This window comes from Schistocerca piceifrons, chromosome 2 (genome assembly GCF_021461385.2).
Source record: "Schistocerca piceifrons isolate TAMUIC-IGC-003096 chromosome 2, iqSchPice1.1, whole genome shotgun sequence".
Classification (NCBI taxonomy): Eukaryota; Metazoa; Arthropoda; class Insecta; order Orthoptera; family Acrididae; genus Schistocerca; species Schistocerca piceifrons.
In genome coordinates this window covers 871,526,698-871,542,686 of record NC_060139.1, presented here as the reverse complement: position 1 = coordinate 871,542,686, position 15,989 = coordinate 871,526,698, and positions in this window count along the sequence as shown.

The following is a 15,989-nucleotide window of genomic DNA, read 5'->3' as shown; positions in this document are numbered from 1 at the left end:
TATCAGTCATTTTGTTCAGCCCTACTGTTCACTTTAATGACTTCATGTAAGGGGCATAGTTCTTGCCATCTTACAAACTGTTTCTTTTAAGATAAAATTTTTGAACTGACGGTCAATAAATGTGGGACTCATTTTCCACTGTACCCGTTCTAGCACAACAATGCTTTTAATAAAGTTTCCTGCACTTTTCATGAACAACACCGCTGTAGTTCACTGTAATAACATGTTTACCTCCTTTCTTCTCTTAATCCCTCAATATATTTTTGTATGCCTTTTTCCTTCACTATCAGATCCACCCCGTCCACCACAAATAAAATTTTGAGACATTGTGCCGACTTTCACTGACATACGTAATCAAACAATGTCAGTTGACAACTGATGCCTCCTCCAGAGCCAAAATTCAGCGGTGGTTAATAAAATACTTGGCAGAGAGCATATGTTTTCGTCAGCGGAGCAATACATAAAGAGAATAACTGTACTGATAAACAAAAGAAAAAACAAGAGTGAACATTGCAAAAAGCCACTGAATACACAGGAAAAAATTGACGGTCATTAACCACGCTATTTCCATAAAACTAATAAATGGCGATATTTATTAACCAATTAAGTTTTTCGAAGCTTTCTTTGACTTTTTGGAAAGATATTTTAATGCTCTACAACTTTTCTCTTAGAAATGTTTTCGTCAAATTGACCATTTCTCAGATATTGCACGTTTTATGGCTACGAAACAGGTGCTTATCGAAAGGTGAAGAACCAGCACTTTCTGATTTACTGTAGCGAGGAAGGCGTGGAAGTAACAATATTTCGTGAAGGCGTATTATACATACCTTCAAATGTGACGATTTTTTGAAGTAACGGGGATGGAATTAAATTAATCCTGTTCTATCACTTAGAATTATTCATTGATTGGTAAGGTTGACAGGGACCTCAAGCAGAACACAAACGGTACCACGATTTCCGACTTTATCGTCTAGCATCGATCAGAAAAAGGGGGCGAAACTGCCAAGAAAACTTTTTCAAGCTACAGTTGAGACTTCATGCAGTAGTCGGTTTTTGTCAACTTAAGCGATCAACTATTTTTACAATACGCTTAATTTAATTTCATATTCATCATCATTAAAAAGTACCATGTTTGAACATAAACGTTCCTGTTTGTGCTTTCACGAAACCTAATGATTTTCGTCTGACATTTCCACCATGTCAGTGAGCGGGCTGGCGTGGTGCCTAATCCACTTGTCTCGCATTCGGTTGATTGGTTGGTTGACTGATTTAGGGCAGGGGGCAAAACAGCGAGATCATCGGACCCATAGGATTAGGGAAGGGTGGGGAAGGAAGTCGGCCGTGCCCTTTCAGGGGAACCATCTCGGCATTTGCCTGAAGCGATTTGCAGAAATCATGGAAAATCTAAATCAGACGGCCGGACGGGGGTTTGAACCGTCATCCCCCCGAATGCGGGTCCAGCGTGCTAACCATTGCGCCACCTCGCTCAGTCTCACATTCGGAAGACCCGAGTTCAATCCCAGAGCTGCCATCAAGATTTGGGTTTTCCTTGGCTTCGCTGTTCACTCTAGGCGAATGCCGGGATGATACCTTGAAATGACCACGTCGTTTCCTTCACTACCAGTATTTGAAAATCGGAGTAATGCTCCAGTGACCACAGCTGCTGACGAGACATAAAACACTGATCTTACTTTCTTATTTCATCCATAGCAGACGAAGAGGAAATCGTGCGTGTGTTGTCAGCACTGAGCAAGATGGAAATTCTTTTCCACATACTTCTCCTCTCTTCGTGGCGGTATGCTGCTACCCCTACTCACTAACTCGTTATTGTTTGAAACCGTACCACTCGTTGAAAAGACGTGGAGAGCTGATATGTACGCGCAAATGTTCACCGCCATCTCTAAACATTTACTGCCATACAGAAACACATCTCCATGGAGATACCATCAACAAAAGAATTTTACTGACTGATTTCCGCTTGATAACAAATTTTATAATTTGCTAGCTAAATCACTCACAATCACTTAAATTTTGTACATTATATAGTACCGTTTGTGTTCTTTTACAATTCTACTTTATAACGATGACCGCTTGTTGAAAACCTTCCTTGGAAATCAAACCCTGGCTACACCTACATGCCACACAATATAATAAGCTTTTTTCGGGAAAGGAATAAATTCAGAAAACGGAACACTATAGAATGTCTATAAAGGTTTAGTATCTTACAGAACCTCTACTTGGAAAATATGATTGACCAATGCTCATTAGATGACAAAGGCGTAGAAATTGGAGGAAGAAGAATAGGGTGTTTGAGGTTTGCTGATGACATGGTCCTTCTAGCCACAAGGGAAAAATAATTACAGGATTTGGTGGACACCATTGAAACTAACGGAAAAAATATGGAATGAAAATTAACACAAATAAAACAAAATATTGGCACTAGGAGGAAATAAGGAAATAAAAATTATGCTGAATGGAGAAATACTAGAACAGGTGCAAAATTTTAAGTATCTTGGAAGCACTGGAAGTGCACCACAGAAATTGAAACAAGGATAGCAATGGCAAAAGAGCCGTTTTATAAGAAAAGGAGAATTTTCTGCAGCGGTCTGGACAGAGAATTCAGGAAGAGACTCATAAAATGTCTTGTATGGAGTGTTCTATATGGCGCTGAAGCATGGACTATGAGGAAGAAAGACAGAGAGAGGCTGGAGGCTTTTGAGATCTGGACATGGCGGAGGATGGAAAGAATAAGTTGGATGGACAGAGTAAAAAATGAAGAGGTACTGAGAAGAGTGGGAGAGAAATGACAGTTACTAGATGTAATAAAGAGAATAAAAAGAAATTGGGTTGGGCATATATTAAGAAAGAATGACGGACTAATAAAAACAGTTTTAGAAGGTTATATAGAAGGGAAAATGAAGCGAGGAAGGAAGAGATGCCAGATACTGGATGACATGATGGACGGTACAACATACAGCAGCCGTAAGAAGGAAGCAATGGATCGCAGAAAATGGAGAGGCAAAGGACCTGCTAATATAGCAGGTCCATCATGATGATGATGATCTTACAGAACACCATGACATGATATGTGTACAAATGCAGAAAAATACCTTTAAAGTGTAATGAGAGATAAAGCATACGAAATTATTCGTAAATTTTAGTTCAACACAAGGACTGATTATCTGTGCTATGAAATAAGAAACGACATGTATTGCTGATTGTCTATGAAGTAGCCAACGGATGGAAGATATATTTTCAGCAACTGTTCAGAGAAAAAGGCGTATTATAGAGGGAGAATCATCAAAGAAGCAGAAGAAATGTAACCGAATGAAATAGTTCTTGCAATCATGAAAACGAAATTTGCACCAGCACTCAAAGAACTGAGACCAAAGAAAGCCCCCTAAGCTGATGAGCAGACAGCTGATACGAGAACTACTTTTCTTTTCAACCCTCGATCGGTCTGAAAAATTAAAACCACAATGAAAAAATTCCGTGAAGCTTTGCGCAAATGTGTCGCGTTGCGTCTCTAGTATGCCCGTGTCACGCCACACACAGCGCAAGTGAGCGCGTAAAGATGCCTAGAAAAGAATATCTCCCGCCAAGTGTGACGTGTCTTCTCACAGATTTCACCTAATTTCATGCAGCTCACATAACTTAACTGTCACAAGTCTTCCATGACAATTCTCGGTCGCACACTGCAAACGGCCCGGAACTGGCTCCCTCTGACTTTCATCTCTTCGATCACACGAACCGCTGGCCATGACAGCATTTTGGCACAGACAACGGACTAGAGACCAGCATAGGGAATTGGCGTCGACCATTAGCCTCCTATGAAGAGGTTATTGGAAAACTGGTACCACTTTACAAAAAATGTCTAAGTCAGAGCAATGACTGCGCCGAGAAGTACACTTATGCTCATAAATTAAGGATAATTGCAGAATGTGGTGCCACACAACGTGGCACTACACAAAACTGGCGCTAATAGCATAGGCACATAGGGATCACACACGACACAGATCTGTAAGTCCACGGTATTGGTCGTAAGTTGAAAAAACCGTCTCGAAACACAGGTGCTACAAAAGACAGTTTCCTGCGCATGTACCCCGACATCAACATGGGATATGATCACCATGCACACGTACACAGGCCGCACAACGGGTTGGCATACCCTGGATCAGGTGGCCTAGCAGCTGCTGGGGTGTAGCCTCCCATTCTTGCACCAGTGCCTGTCGGATCTCTTGAAGTGTCGTAGGGGTTTGAAGACGTGCAGCGATACGTTGACCGAGAGCATCCCAGACGTGCTCGATGGAGTGTAGGTCTGGAGAATAGGCAGGCCACTCCATTCGCCTGATATCTTCTGTTTCAAGGTACTCCTCCGCGGACGCAGCTCGGTGGGGCCGTGAGTTATCGTCCATCAGGAGGAAGGTGGGACCCACTGCACCCCTGAAAAGGCGGACATAGTGGTTCAAAATGACGTCCTGATACACCTGACCTGTTACAGTTCCTCTGCCAAAGACGTGGACCAATCATAATCCCACCCCACACCATCAAACCACGACCTCCATACAGGTCTCTTTCAAGGACATTAAGGGTTTGGTTTCTGGTTCCTGGTTCACACCAGATGAAAACCCGGCGAGAATCACTGTTCAGACTATACCTGGACTATTCTGTGAACATAACCTGGGACCACAGTTCCAATGACCATGTATTATGTTCTTGACACCAGGCTTTACAGGTTCTCCTGTGACCAGCTGTCCGTGGAATGCACCTTACAGGTCTCCAGGCGAATAAACCATGTCTGTTCAGTCTTCTGTAGACTGTGTGTCTGGAGACAACTGTTCCAGTGGCTGCGGTAAGGTCCTAAGCAAGGCTACATGCAGTACTCCTTGGCCGTCTGCGGGCACGGATGGTGAGATATTGGTCTTCTTGTGGTGTTATACACTGTGGACGTCCCGTACTGTAGCGCTTGGACGCATTTTCTGTCTGCTGGAATCGTTGTCATAATCGTGAGATCACACTTTGTGGCACACGGAGGGCCCGTGCTACGACCTGATGTGTTTGACTAGCCTCCAGTCGCCCTAGTGTTCTACCCCTCATAACGTCATCAATATGTGTTCTTTGAGTCATTTTGAACACACAGTCACCATTAGCACGTCTGAAAACGTCTGCACACTTACTCGCTGCACCGTACTCTGACATGCACCGACACATCTCTGCATATGTGGACTGCTGTCGGGGCCACCGTGCGACGACCGCAGGTCAGATGCATCGCATGGTCATGCACCGAGGTGATTTAAACCCGCAATCCGCCCACCAGTGCATCGTTTCACCATGTATCAGCACTATCCTTAATTTATGAGCATGAGTGTAGATAGAAGGTGTATACGTAACCCACACAGGGAGAGGTCACGACTGTGTGGAGGATGTATAAGGGCTTCCCAGAGAAACTTCTGCAGAGTAGTCGAAACAACCTTGGCAACAGGCGGGCCCGCCCACTAATTAGACTCCATAATTTGATATCATTCAGGTTTTTTTGCCAATTACAATCAAGAATCCACATCCTGTTATCTGCACTGTAAGCACCCAGCTGATGACAAGAATACAGCCGTGTCTTTCTTCTGTGCCATTTCCCCTCTTCTTTGTTTCAATCAGCCCCACACTTTCCATATCAACCATTTCTATTCCCTTGCACCCTTCCTCAACTTTTGTGATGGTTCGTTGGATGACCCATTGCAAGCGGTCTGCTAAAGTGCCGAAATGCTATCTAACTGAGAATATTGTTCTGAAATACACTTACGTCAAGTCTTGGTATCTGTTGCGCCGCCTGTGCTGGTTGATGCCTGTTGAGATAATTACATGAAGCTGATTTCACTGACATACGTAACGTTCACAATTTCCAAAGAAAGCACCGCGAAACTCGGGCATTTCTATACGGCCAATCACCTAAAACACACACCCCTTTTATTTCGTGATTAATGCAAGATATCTAAACGAAACGAACTCTTGTTAAGCAATGATTTTAGGCAGAGGACCCAAATTTTTGTTGACTGCTCTGGCATTGTATCAACGAAGATACTGAGGCAAATATGCTCACGGTGAGCCTATACCATGGGGTCAACTGTGTTTGTTTACCACAGCTTTATTGAATATTTACGTCTTTTGTCGACGCCTGTCTTGGCTGAAAGTTTTTTTTTATGTTTCATATACTACTTCAAAGTGACAGACTTATCTGACTATGGTCATGTAGATCGAAACTGGCCATAAAATAAAGGAAAAAAATACGCGACCAAAGGCTGTTTTCTATTTGCTTCTATATCTCGGTTGGTACAAGAATTACGAGGATTACCCATGTAACAAAATTATCTGCCCCTCTGTCTACTATCATCTATCAAAAATGTGATTTCGTTATCTTGAACCGTTGACGAGATAAAAGGGATGCATGTTTCAGGTATGCGCTCTGGCTTTATTTAAGCATCCGCGCCATAGATTGAAACGTGACACTGTACAAACGAATAATAGTTGTTGCATCATCCCCAGCATTCCCTAGCGCGTCTATGCGTAAAAAAAAAAGAAAAAATGCATTCCCACCAGATAGTGTCTCGACCCACAGGCATTTCCACGCTCAAACCCACGCTGGCCAAGAGCTTCCATACTTCGACGCAGGGATGCGTTCCCGAGTCTTTGGCGCCAGAGATCGTGTACAAAATTCCTCTTCATTCTATGGAGTAATGGTTCCATGATCAGGCGATGAAAGGTGACAAACACTGTAAAAATACAAAAAAAAAAGCCGTCCAGCATGCCAAAATAGACAGCTTTCACGCTGTACCAATATGCATGGTAATTTTCCCATACCATTTTCTGCTTACCACATGATCCGTCTCGTTCCGAGGCTGCTACGGGAAATTTTGTAGTGGGTGAGCTTTTCATGGTGACTGAGTGTAGGCCGGAAGCTCCAACCCCTAACTTGGAGAACCAAGAAAATTTTACATCGTGATTTTCTTGTGTTAGACGGATTGCGTTATCGGGATGTGGAATTCTGTCGAATGTTTAAGCTTGGACTGGAACAAGAATGGGAATCGGAGAATGAGGGTCACTACGAGACATACTTTGTCTGGCCTTACCGCCCAGGACTAACCACTAGGTGTGGCTCTGATTCTGATGGTGGCTACACTACCGCTGCCGTAGCCCTTGGCTTCACTGAAGCACAAAGCTCCTTGTATATGAGAGGTACAATGAAGTTTGCACGATCAAGACTGAGTGTGTAAATATGGAGTTAAATAATTATCAGCTGGTCCACTAAAAAGAGATTTTAATGCACTGATAACACACGTTGAGCATGAAGTCTGTCCCTTATTATAGAATTTTATTTCTAAGGACTTATACTAGATACAGCAATGCGATTTGTTTCAAATGGTAGCTTAACGCATCACGTTTTTCATGGATACCCTTCCACATGTTCTCCGTTCGTCACCAACACTCCCACATTCTAATCCTTTCATCGGCAATGGGAAGATTCCTTCCCACATACTTTAACGTTCTCCATGGATCAAGGTACTCAACATTGCCACGTTTAGATGGTATTGCCACCTGTACATTAGAATTTCTTTTTGTATATCTGCCTATAGAGGCATTTGTAATTAACTCTAAGATACTTATTTGATACTTAATGTAATGTTCTTAATATTAAAGCAGGAAAGAAAAATTTTAATCCATCCTAACACATCAAAAATAAGTTACAAATATGTGGAAATATTTACTCACACTGTCCAAGTTGGCCATGCGTCTAGCACTCTTTCCCACTTCTAGTGCAGACAACAAGCCTGTTTATTGAGGTGTTATTAGGCATATTCACTTAGTTTAGGTATTTCACATTACAGAATTACTTTCCCACAGAGGAAGACGTGCTAGAGTATCTCTTCTCACTTACTGAGGATGAGGCAGTTTCCGACGTTGATGTTTCAACAGATGAGGGACTTAATATACTGAACATCCACCCACTTTCTTCTGCTTCTTTTCAACAAAAATTGCGCTCAGTAGTAGACAATATTACAGTCCGTGGAACAAGTTCAGTCTCTGCAGATTCTCCCACAGAGTCGACAAGAATTCTAGTCTCGAATGATAATGATGAGGTCTCTGAAATTGATTGGAGTGAAACACTGCCTCACTGTTTAGACATATATTCTGTTACAGGTAGTTGAGCATTGTCAAAGAAAGCATTCTCTAAAATGAACCGTTCGTACGAGTACTTTCTAGATAATTACAATGAAAAGATCATTCGGAATACTGTTGAACAAACAAACTTGTATGCCTTTCAAGAGCAACAAAATTTTCAATCTAGCCTTGAAACTCCTGTGGCAACGAAGAAGTGGGTGGACACAAAAATGAAATCAAAGGATTTATTGGTTTGCTCATCGTTAAGGGCATCCACAAATTGTCACATTTATCAAATTACTGGACTTCAGACGCTTTTTTGCATTTCATTTACTTTTTTGCATGTTAAATCAGTGTCGAAAGTGACGACGCTAAAAAGTGTCAAAGAAATTTAGAAAGCATTCATCGCAACGATAATGCAAAAGCTGTGGGAAACGGTGTTCTTGGATATGATAAATTAGCTTAACGCCCGCTCCTTCGCCCGCGTAGTCCACACAGATACTCTTTTTTTTCTTTTCTTTAATCGAATTTTTGTGTTGTGCACTTCTTGCAATACCTTCTAAATTTTTCACGCTAATTAAGACATTATAAGCATGGTCTTTTCCGAATGTACTTCTGACCAAAAAATGTGATTGTAGTAGCTAGAGTCCAAGGTTTTTGCTAATCATGCCTTTTTGCGTTCTTGTGGTGATATTTTCATAGAAAATTCCTTCCCCTAACACATGTATGATATGTAACTGTGAAGTGAAATCCAATTTTCATAGAATTAGTTTTAAATTTTTTATTGAAACGAAATATTTTCTTAACAATTATCATCCTCTATTTCACCCCTTTGGTGTCTAATTTTCAAAAATCGTGAAACTAGTATTTTTTATATCTAACCGAAATGTCAATTTTCATATGTGTAGCTATAAAAAGGCTTTAGTAGGTCTTTGATAATGACTTAATTTTTTAAAAAGTTCACCCAGTATTTTACCCCTTTAGTGGCTGAATTTCCAGAAATGATGAAACACATATTTTTGCCTTTCTAAAGAGAAACGAAATACCAATTTTCATGGTTCTAGCTTCAAAATACTGACCCTACAGCTTCTCATAGAAGATAGGTTAAGGAAAGGAAATCTACGTTTATAGCATTTGTAGGCTTACAGAAAGCTTTTGACAGTGTTGACCGGAGTACTGTCTTTCAAATTCTAAGGTAGCAGGAGTAAAATACAGGGAGCAAAAGGCTATCTACAATTTGTACAGAAAACAGATGTCAGCTATAAGAGTCGAAAGGCAAGAAAGGGAAGCAGTGATTGAGAAAGGAATGAGAGAGGATTGTAGCCTATCCCCGATGTTATCCAATCTGTATATTCAGCAAGCAGTGTAGGTAGGAAATAAAAGAAAAATTTGGAGGAATTAAAATCTATGGACAAGAAATAAAAACTTTTAGATTTGTTGATGACATTGCAGTTCTGTCAGACACACCAAAGGACTTGGAAGAGCGGTTGAACCGAATGGACAGTGCCTTGAAAAGAGGATACAAGATGAACATCAATAAAAGCAAAACGGGGATGATGTTGCTGAGGGAATTATATAATGAAATGAGACACCTAAAGTAGTAAATGAGTTTTTCTATTTGGGCAGCAAAATAGCTGACGATGGTCGAAGAAGGGAGGATATAAAATGTGAACTGGCAATGGCAAGAAAAACTTTTCTGAAGAAGATAAATTTGCTAACGTCGAGTATAGATCTAACTGTCAGGAAGTCCTTTCTGAAAGTATTTGTATGCAGTGTAGCCATTTACGGAAGTGAAACATGGACGATAAACAGTTTAGACAAGAAGTGATGAGGAGCTTTCGAAATGTGGTGCTACATAAGAATTCTGGAGATTATATAAGTAGATCATGTAACTTTTGAGGATGTACTGAATAGAATTGGGAGAAGAAGAAAGCAGTTTCTCGGCTATGAAGAGGCTTGCACAGGACAGAGTAGCAGGGAGAGCTGGATCAAACCAGTCTTTGGACTGAAGACCACAACAACAAAAGCTTCAAAATTGTCTTACTGGCGACATATTTCCAAAGCCTTTCATTCCCTTCGAACAGTCTCTTAAGGACACCTACAGTAGAAGATCAATACCCTCTGCAACTTTGAAGTTTTTATTCTTGGCGGTTGGGCTGAGCGATGATGAGTCAGTGAATCAGTGTGGCCCTATTTCACCCCCTTAAGGGTTGAATTTCCAGAAACAGTGAAATGCGAATTTTTTTTTAATTTGTCACAGGGAAGCCAAATATGAATTTACGTTGATTTAACTTAAAAAATGCTTGCATAATGAAATATTTCCATATAAAGTTTAATCCCCTATTTCGCCCCCATAAGGGTTGAATTTCCAAAGACAGTGAAATACTATTTCTTTTATTACTAGCCGAGAAGCCAGATACAAATATTCATAGATTTAGCTTTAAAAATGCTTTCATTAGCAAATATTTTCCTAAAATATTTCATCCCCTGTTTCACCCCACTTAAAAAAATGGTTCAAATGGCTCTGAGCACTATGGGACTTAAAATCTGTGGTCATCAGTCCCCTAGAACGTAGAACTACTTAAACCTAACTAATCTAAGGACATCACACACATCCATGCCCGAGGCAGGATTCGAACCTGCGACCGTAGCAGTCGCGCGGCTCCGGGCTGAGCGCCTAGAACCGCGAGACCACCGCGGCCGGCCGCCCTACTTAGGGGTTGAATTTCAAAAACATTAAAAGCATGTATTTTTTATTTCTAACCGTGAAGTCAAGTGCCAATTTTCATAGATGTAGCTTTAAAATTACCTTGGTAGTTTTTTAATAAAGATTTATTTAAGAAAAAAGTTTGCACCCACTATTTCAGCCCAGTTAGGTTAATTTCCAAAAATTGTGATACACTTATTTCTTAATTTGTGATCAAGAAACTAAATACCAATTTTCGTAGGTCTAGCTTCAAGATTACCTTAATAATGACCTATTTTCACAAAGCCTTTCATCCCCTGTTTCAGTCCCTTACGTATGGGCTATCGGGAAATCCCGTCTTAAATGACGTCTACATTATAAGGGCGACGCCCTGTGCAATTTTAGGTGTATATCCTTAGTGTTTTGGGCTGGGCGATGATGAGTCAGTGAGAGAGTCAGTCGGTTGGGGCATTGCCTTTATATAAAGAGGTTATAAAAAGTGAGGCCACTAACTGACATCCTAAATGCTAATTTCTTAGATGCGTGTAATACTATCCATTCACGAAGCTGTGGCGCCTTTCAAGGAAAGATCGAGAAAATAGCACTCAATGTCCATGAGGCCCATAAAAAGAGCAAACGAATAGGTCTGGTGTCTGGCTGATGCTAAGACCTGCTATTTACTGAAGTTCCAGATCTGTTGTGGATAGTGGCAAAACAATAATGCTAATACTCTCTTGTCGAAAGGATTGTAAATGAATCGTGTTCACCTCTGAAAAACTATTACATTTGGCAAAATGACGTTTTGCCATTCGTGCACCCAGGTTCGTCGTCCAGTACACCATCGCAGGCGCTCCTGTCTGTGATGCAGCGTCAAGGGTAACCGCAGCCATGGTCTCCGAGCCGATAGTCCATGCTGCTGCGAACGTCGTCGAACTGTTCGTGCAGATGGTTGTTGTCTTGCAAACGTCCCCATCTGTTGACTCAGGGATCGAGACGTGGCTGCACGATCCGTTACAGCCATGCGGATAAGATGACTGTCATCTCAACTGCTAGTGATACGAGGCCGTTGGGATCCAGCACTGCGTTCCGTATTACCCTCCTGAACCCACCGATTCCATATTCTGCTAAAGTCATTGGATCTCGACCAACGCGAACAGCAATGTAGCGATACGATAAACCGCAATCCGATAGGCTACAATCTGACCTTTATCAAAGTCGGGAACGTGATGGTACGCATTTCTCCTCCTCACACGAGGCATCACAACAACATTTCACCAGGCAACGTCGGTCAACTGCTGTTTGTGTATGAGAAATCGGTTGGAAACTTTCCCAATGTCAGCACTTTGTAGGTGTCGTCACCGGCGCCAACCTTGTGTGAATGCTCTGAAAAGCTAATGATTTACATATCACAGCATCTTCTTCCTGTCGGTTAAATTTCGCCTCTGTAGCACGTCATCTTCGTGGTGTAACAATTTTAATGGCCAGTAGTGTATTTCACTTCGTACACTCTAATGAAAACGCTTCTTGATAATGGAATATATCCTTTGTAGGTACTATCTGAGTCAACATAAAAAGTCTTTTGGAATGATGAAAAAAAACAACAAATTTTCGCAGGCGAGTTCAAGGTGCAGATAAGAGACTCAGTCGCTGCGATAAAGAGCCAAGACACATGGACAGTAACACTTCTTCTAAAGACGCAATATTTGTTTCCAGAAAAGGAAGAGATGGTGGTATGTGCAGCAAAGCTTGACCAAGTGCCAAAAGTTTATACAGTAGAGCAATAGTTGGAGTAGAACTCTGAAGAGGAGCGGAACGGTATGTAATTGGAGGGCGATCTGCAAAAAGGCAGCACCGAATTTTTTGTTTTTTACTAATAGTTGATACTGAGACGGAGAATGTATTTATAACGGACCCGCCAGCCACAGGACGTGGGGAGAGCAGCTAACTTTACGTTTACGCTCAGAAAGATTCTCATCGTTCATTAAGGGAATGACGTAGTCATCCACAAGTATCCATTTCAGTAAAATGCAGTAGACAGCTTTGGCGTTCCTGGTGAACTCAGACTATCAAATGTGTCTGAACACCTACCAAAGAAAACTGAAATACAAACGTTGTCATGCGTTCAGCACAAGAAAGGATAAAAAAAACAAGAAAAATTTGCTCAGATTGCAATGGCGCTTTGTGTGTAGACACATGTTTCAGACTGTTCCATAAAATCCAGTAATTAAATTATTGTTAAGATTTTGTCACTAAAAGATCATCTACCAATCACTTACATTTCTTAATTTGTTTTGCGGTGTCAGTTTTTGTAAGAATAAACTCCTAAAAAGTTTTGTTACAATCATCTCCCATTGCGTAGAAGCCATCTTCTCACATAGATTTTTCAAACAAATGGGTATTCAATAATTTTTTTTCTGCATAGTATGGCGTAGACGGTTCTTAGCAAGTTGTTGAATCCCCAACTGCTACTTGTAATTAAACTATGAAAAATGTTGCCTCGAATCAAACTTTTCGTAATATCCTTTTATGTACTTCACACCTGGCGCGTCTCGACCATTGGCAGTTCGGAAATGTCGCTGAACTGTTAACAGGCGACCGTATTCACGAAACCACAAGACACATTGCGCTTTCTCCTGCTTAGAGACCATTGGGAGACAGCATTCCTGTAACAAGAGGCAGTGAGAAAAGAAATCAATTACTGTCAGAGCACATGTAGACATGTATCCATAAAAACTTTATAAGTTTTGAGCTAAAATTTTCAAAAAACAGCATAGACAAATAGAAGTGTATCCATAACAAACTGTATGATGTAAGCTATCATTTGCAACAAACCACATGGTTGTATATAGTATAATTCCTTAGAAATAAATTTTTGTAGTCAGGGGAAGGATACATGCCCCACATGGTCACCTTGTATGTCTATTAAGAGGTTATGCGCTTTCTGAAGAACACTATACTGCAAACAAACTGCACTTATCCTGTTCCTTCTTTTTCAACTATAAGACGGCGTTAGTTGAGTAATTCCCTCCGACCAGCCAGTTTTGCCGGAGCAAAATTTGAAAGCCTTGCGTAATTACGTAATGAGAACGGCAGATGGAAGCCCATACTTGTCAAAAAAAAAAGGAAAAAAACTGCTTAAAATGTAAGCTCCTGCACTGATAATGTTGTTATCTGAAGATTACAAATAGCCACATTTACTTCAGTGAATAAAGTAATATTTATATATACATAAAAATATTAGCCTCTTGCCGTAACCAGGATTCTTGCGGCCACAACGCAATGTCCTAACCACTAGACTATCACGGCTGGTAGCTAAGCAGCCGCCAAGCTGTAATCTGTTCTTCGCGGCCCAGAAACCGCTGACGTGCTGCCTACGTCACACAGCACCGCTGAGCCGTCGCTCCAGCTTTCTCTATCGCCATGTCGGAGACGAAAATAAGTTCTCATTTCTAGACAACGTCGTTACAAGGTTTTATATTGCAGCCTGTGTTATTGATGTTGTCTTCTGTCAAGAGGCTGGTTCGATGCATCTCTACATCCCAGCCAATCCTGTGGTAATGCGTTCATCTCCGCATAAACATCCATCTGAACATACTTGCGGTAGCTGAGACTTAGTCTATCTCTACAACTTTTAACCCCGCACACCTCTCTTGATAACCAAACAAGACTTCCTCGTCGCCTCGCGAAGTATCCTGTTAATCTACCCCTTCTTTTCATTAAATCATCCCATAAAGATATTTTCTCCATGACTCTATTCAGTATCTCTTCATTCGTCATCTGATCTCTTATCTAATTTTCAACGCTCCTCTCTAACACCAAATTTTAACTAGTTTCTTACCCTTCGTGTCTGCACGACTTAAAATCCACGTGTTACTTCCAAATAAGCTCCCACTACAAAGAAATAATTTCAGAAAAGGCTTCCCAACACTTAAAATTTATATTCGATGTTAGTAAATTCCCCTTTTTCCAGAAGAGCATTTCCTGTTATTACTAGTTTACATTTTACATTCTTTTTATTCTACAGCAACAGTTATTTTGATGCCCAAATCGCAAAATCTTCGCCTACTTTTAGCGTCTCATTTTCTAATCTAATTTTCTCATCATTGTCCCATACGTACATGAAGGAAAGACGAAGTTTGGTGCAGACATACCAATTTTTCATTTTCTGTACAATGTAATTTCATTATTCATGTTTTCTCATTTCACCATAAACAGATTTCATGAGTTGGGTTGATTTGGGGGAGGAGACCAAACCGCTAGGTCATCGGTCTCATCGGGTTAGGGAAGGATGGGGAAGGAAGTCGGCCGTGCCCTTTCGAAAGAACCATCCCGGCATTTGCCTGAAGCGATTTAGGGAAATCACGGAAAACCTAAACTAGGATGGTTGGACGCGGGATTGAACCGTCGTCATCCCGAATGCGAGTACAGTGTGCTAACCACTGCATCCCCTCGCTCGGTAGATTTCATGACCACCGTTCATAATTGTTCACCATCTCCTAACACACTGAAACAATATACGGTAAAAGAGATTATTCAGATAGTTTAAGCGAGACAAAAATTTAATATGCGATACGGTAGCAGGTACAGGAAAACAGTAAGAACACAAAGGCTTGGGGGAAGGGATGAAAGTGGAAGCCACCTGATAGAATTTCTCACAGAGCATGATGTAATCATCGCCAACACCTTGCTTAAGAATCATGAAAGAATAATACATATTTGGAACAGAGGTTTCGAAACCAGATTTTAAATTGTAAGACATTTCCCGGTGCAAACGCAAACCGACAATAATTTATTGGTTACGAGCTGCAGTTTACAACTAAAGGGACAGTAAACGGTAGCAAATTAAGGAGATGGAACTTGAATAAGTCAAGACCCACAGTTTTTCGATAATCTTAAAGTTACCGTAATGCAACGACTGACGGAAACAGAGGAAGTAATCCGCTACAATAGGAATAGATATCTTTGAGAGAAGAAATGGTGAATTCAGCAGAATATGTGAACGGCAAAAAGGTACAGTAGAAATCGTTGGATAAAACGTTATATATTAAATTTAATTGACAAGAGAGAAAAATATAAAAATTCAGCAAATAAAGTAGGCCTTGGAAAACAGAAATGTGTAAACATGACGTTGAGAGGGAGTCCAAAAACTCGT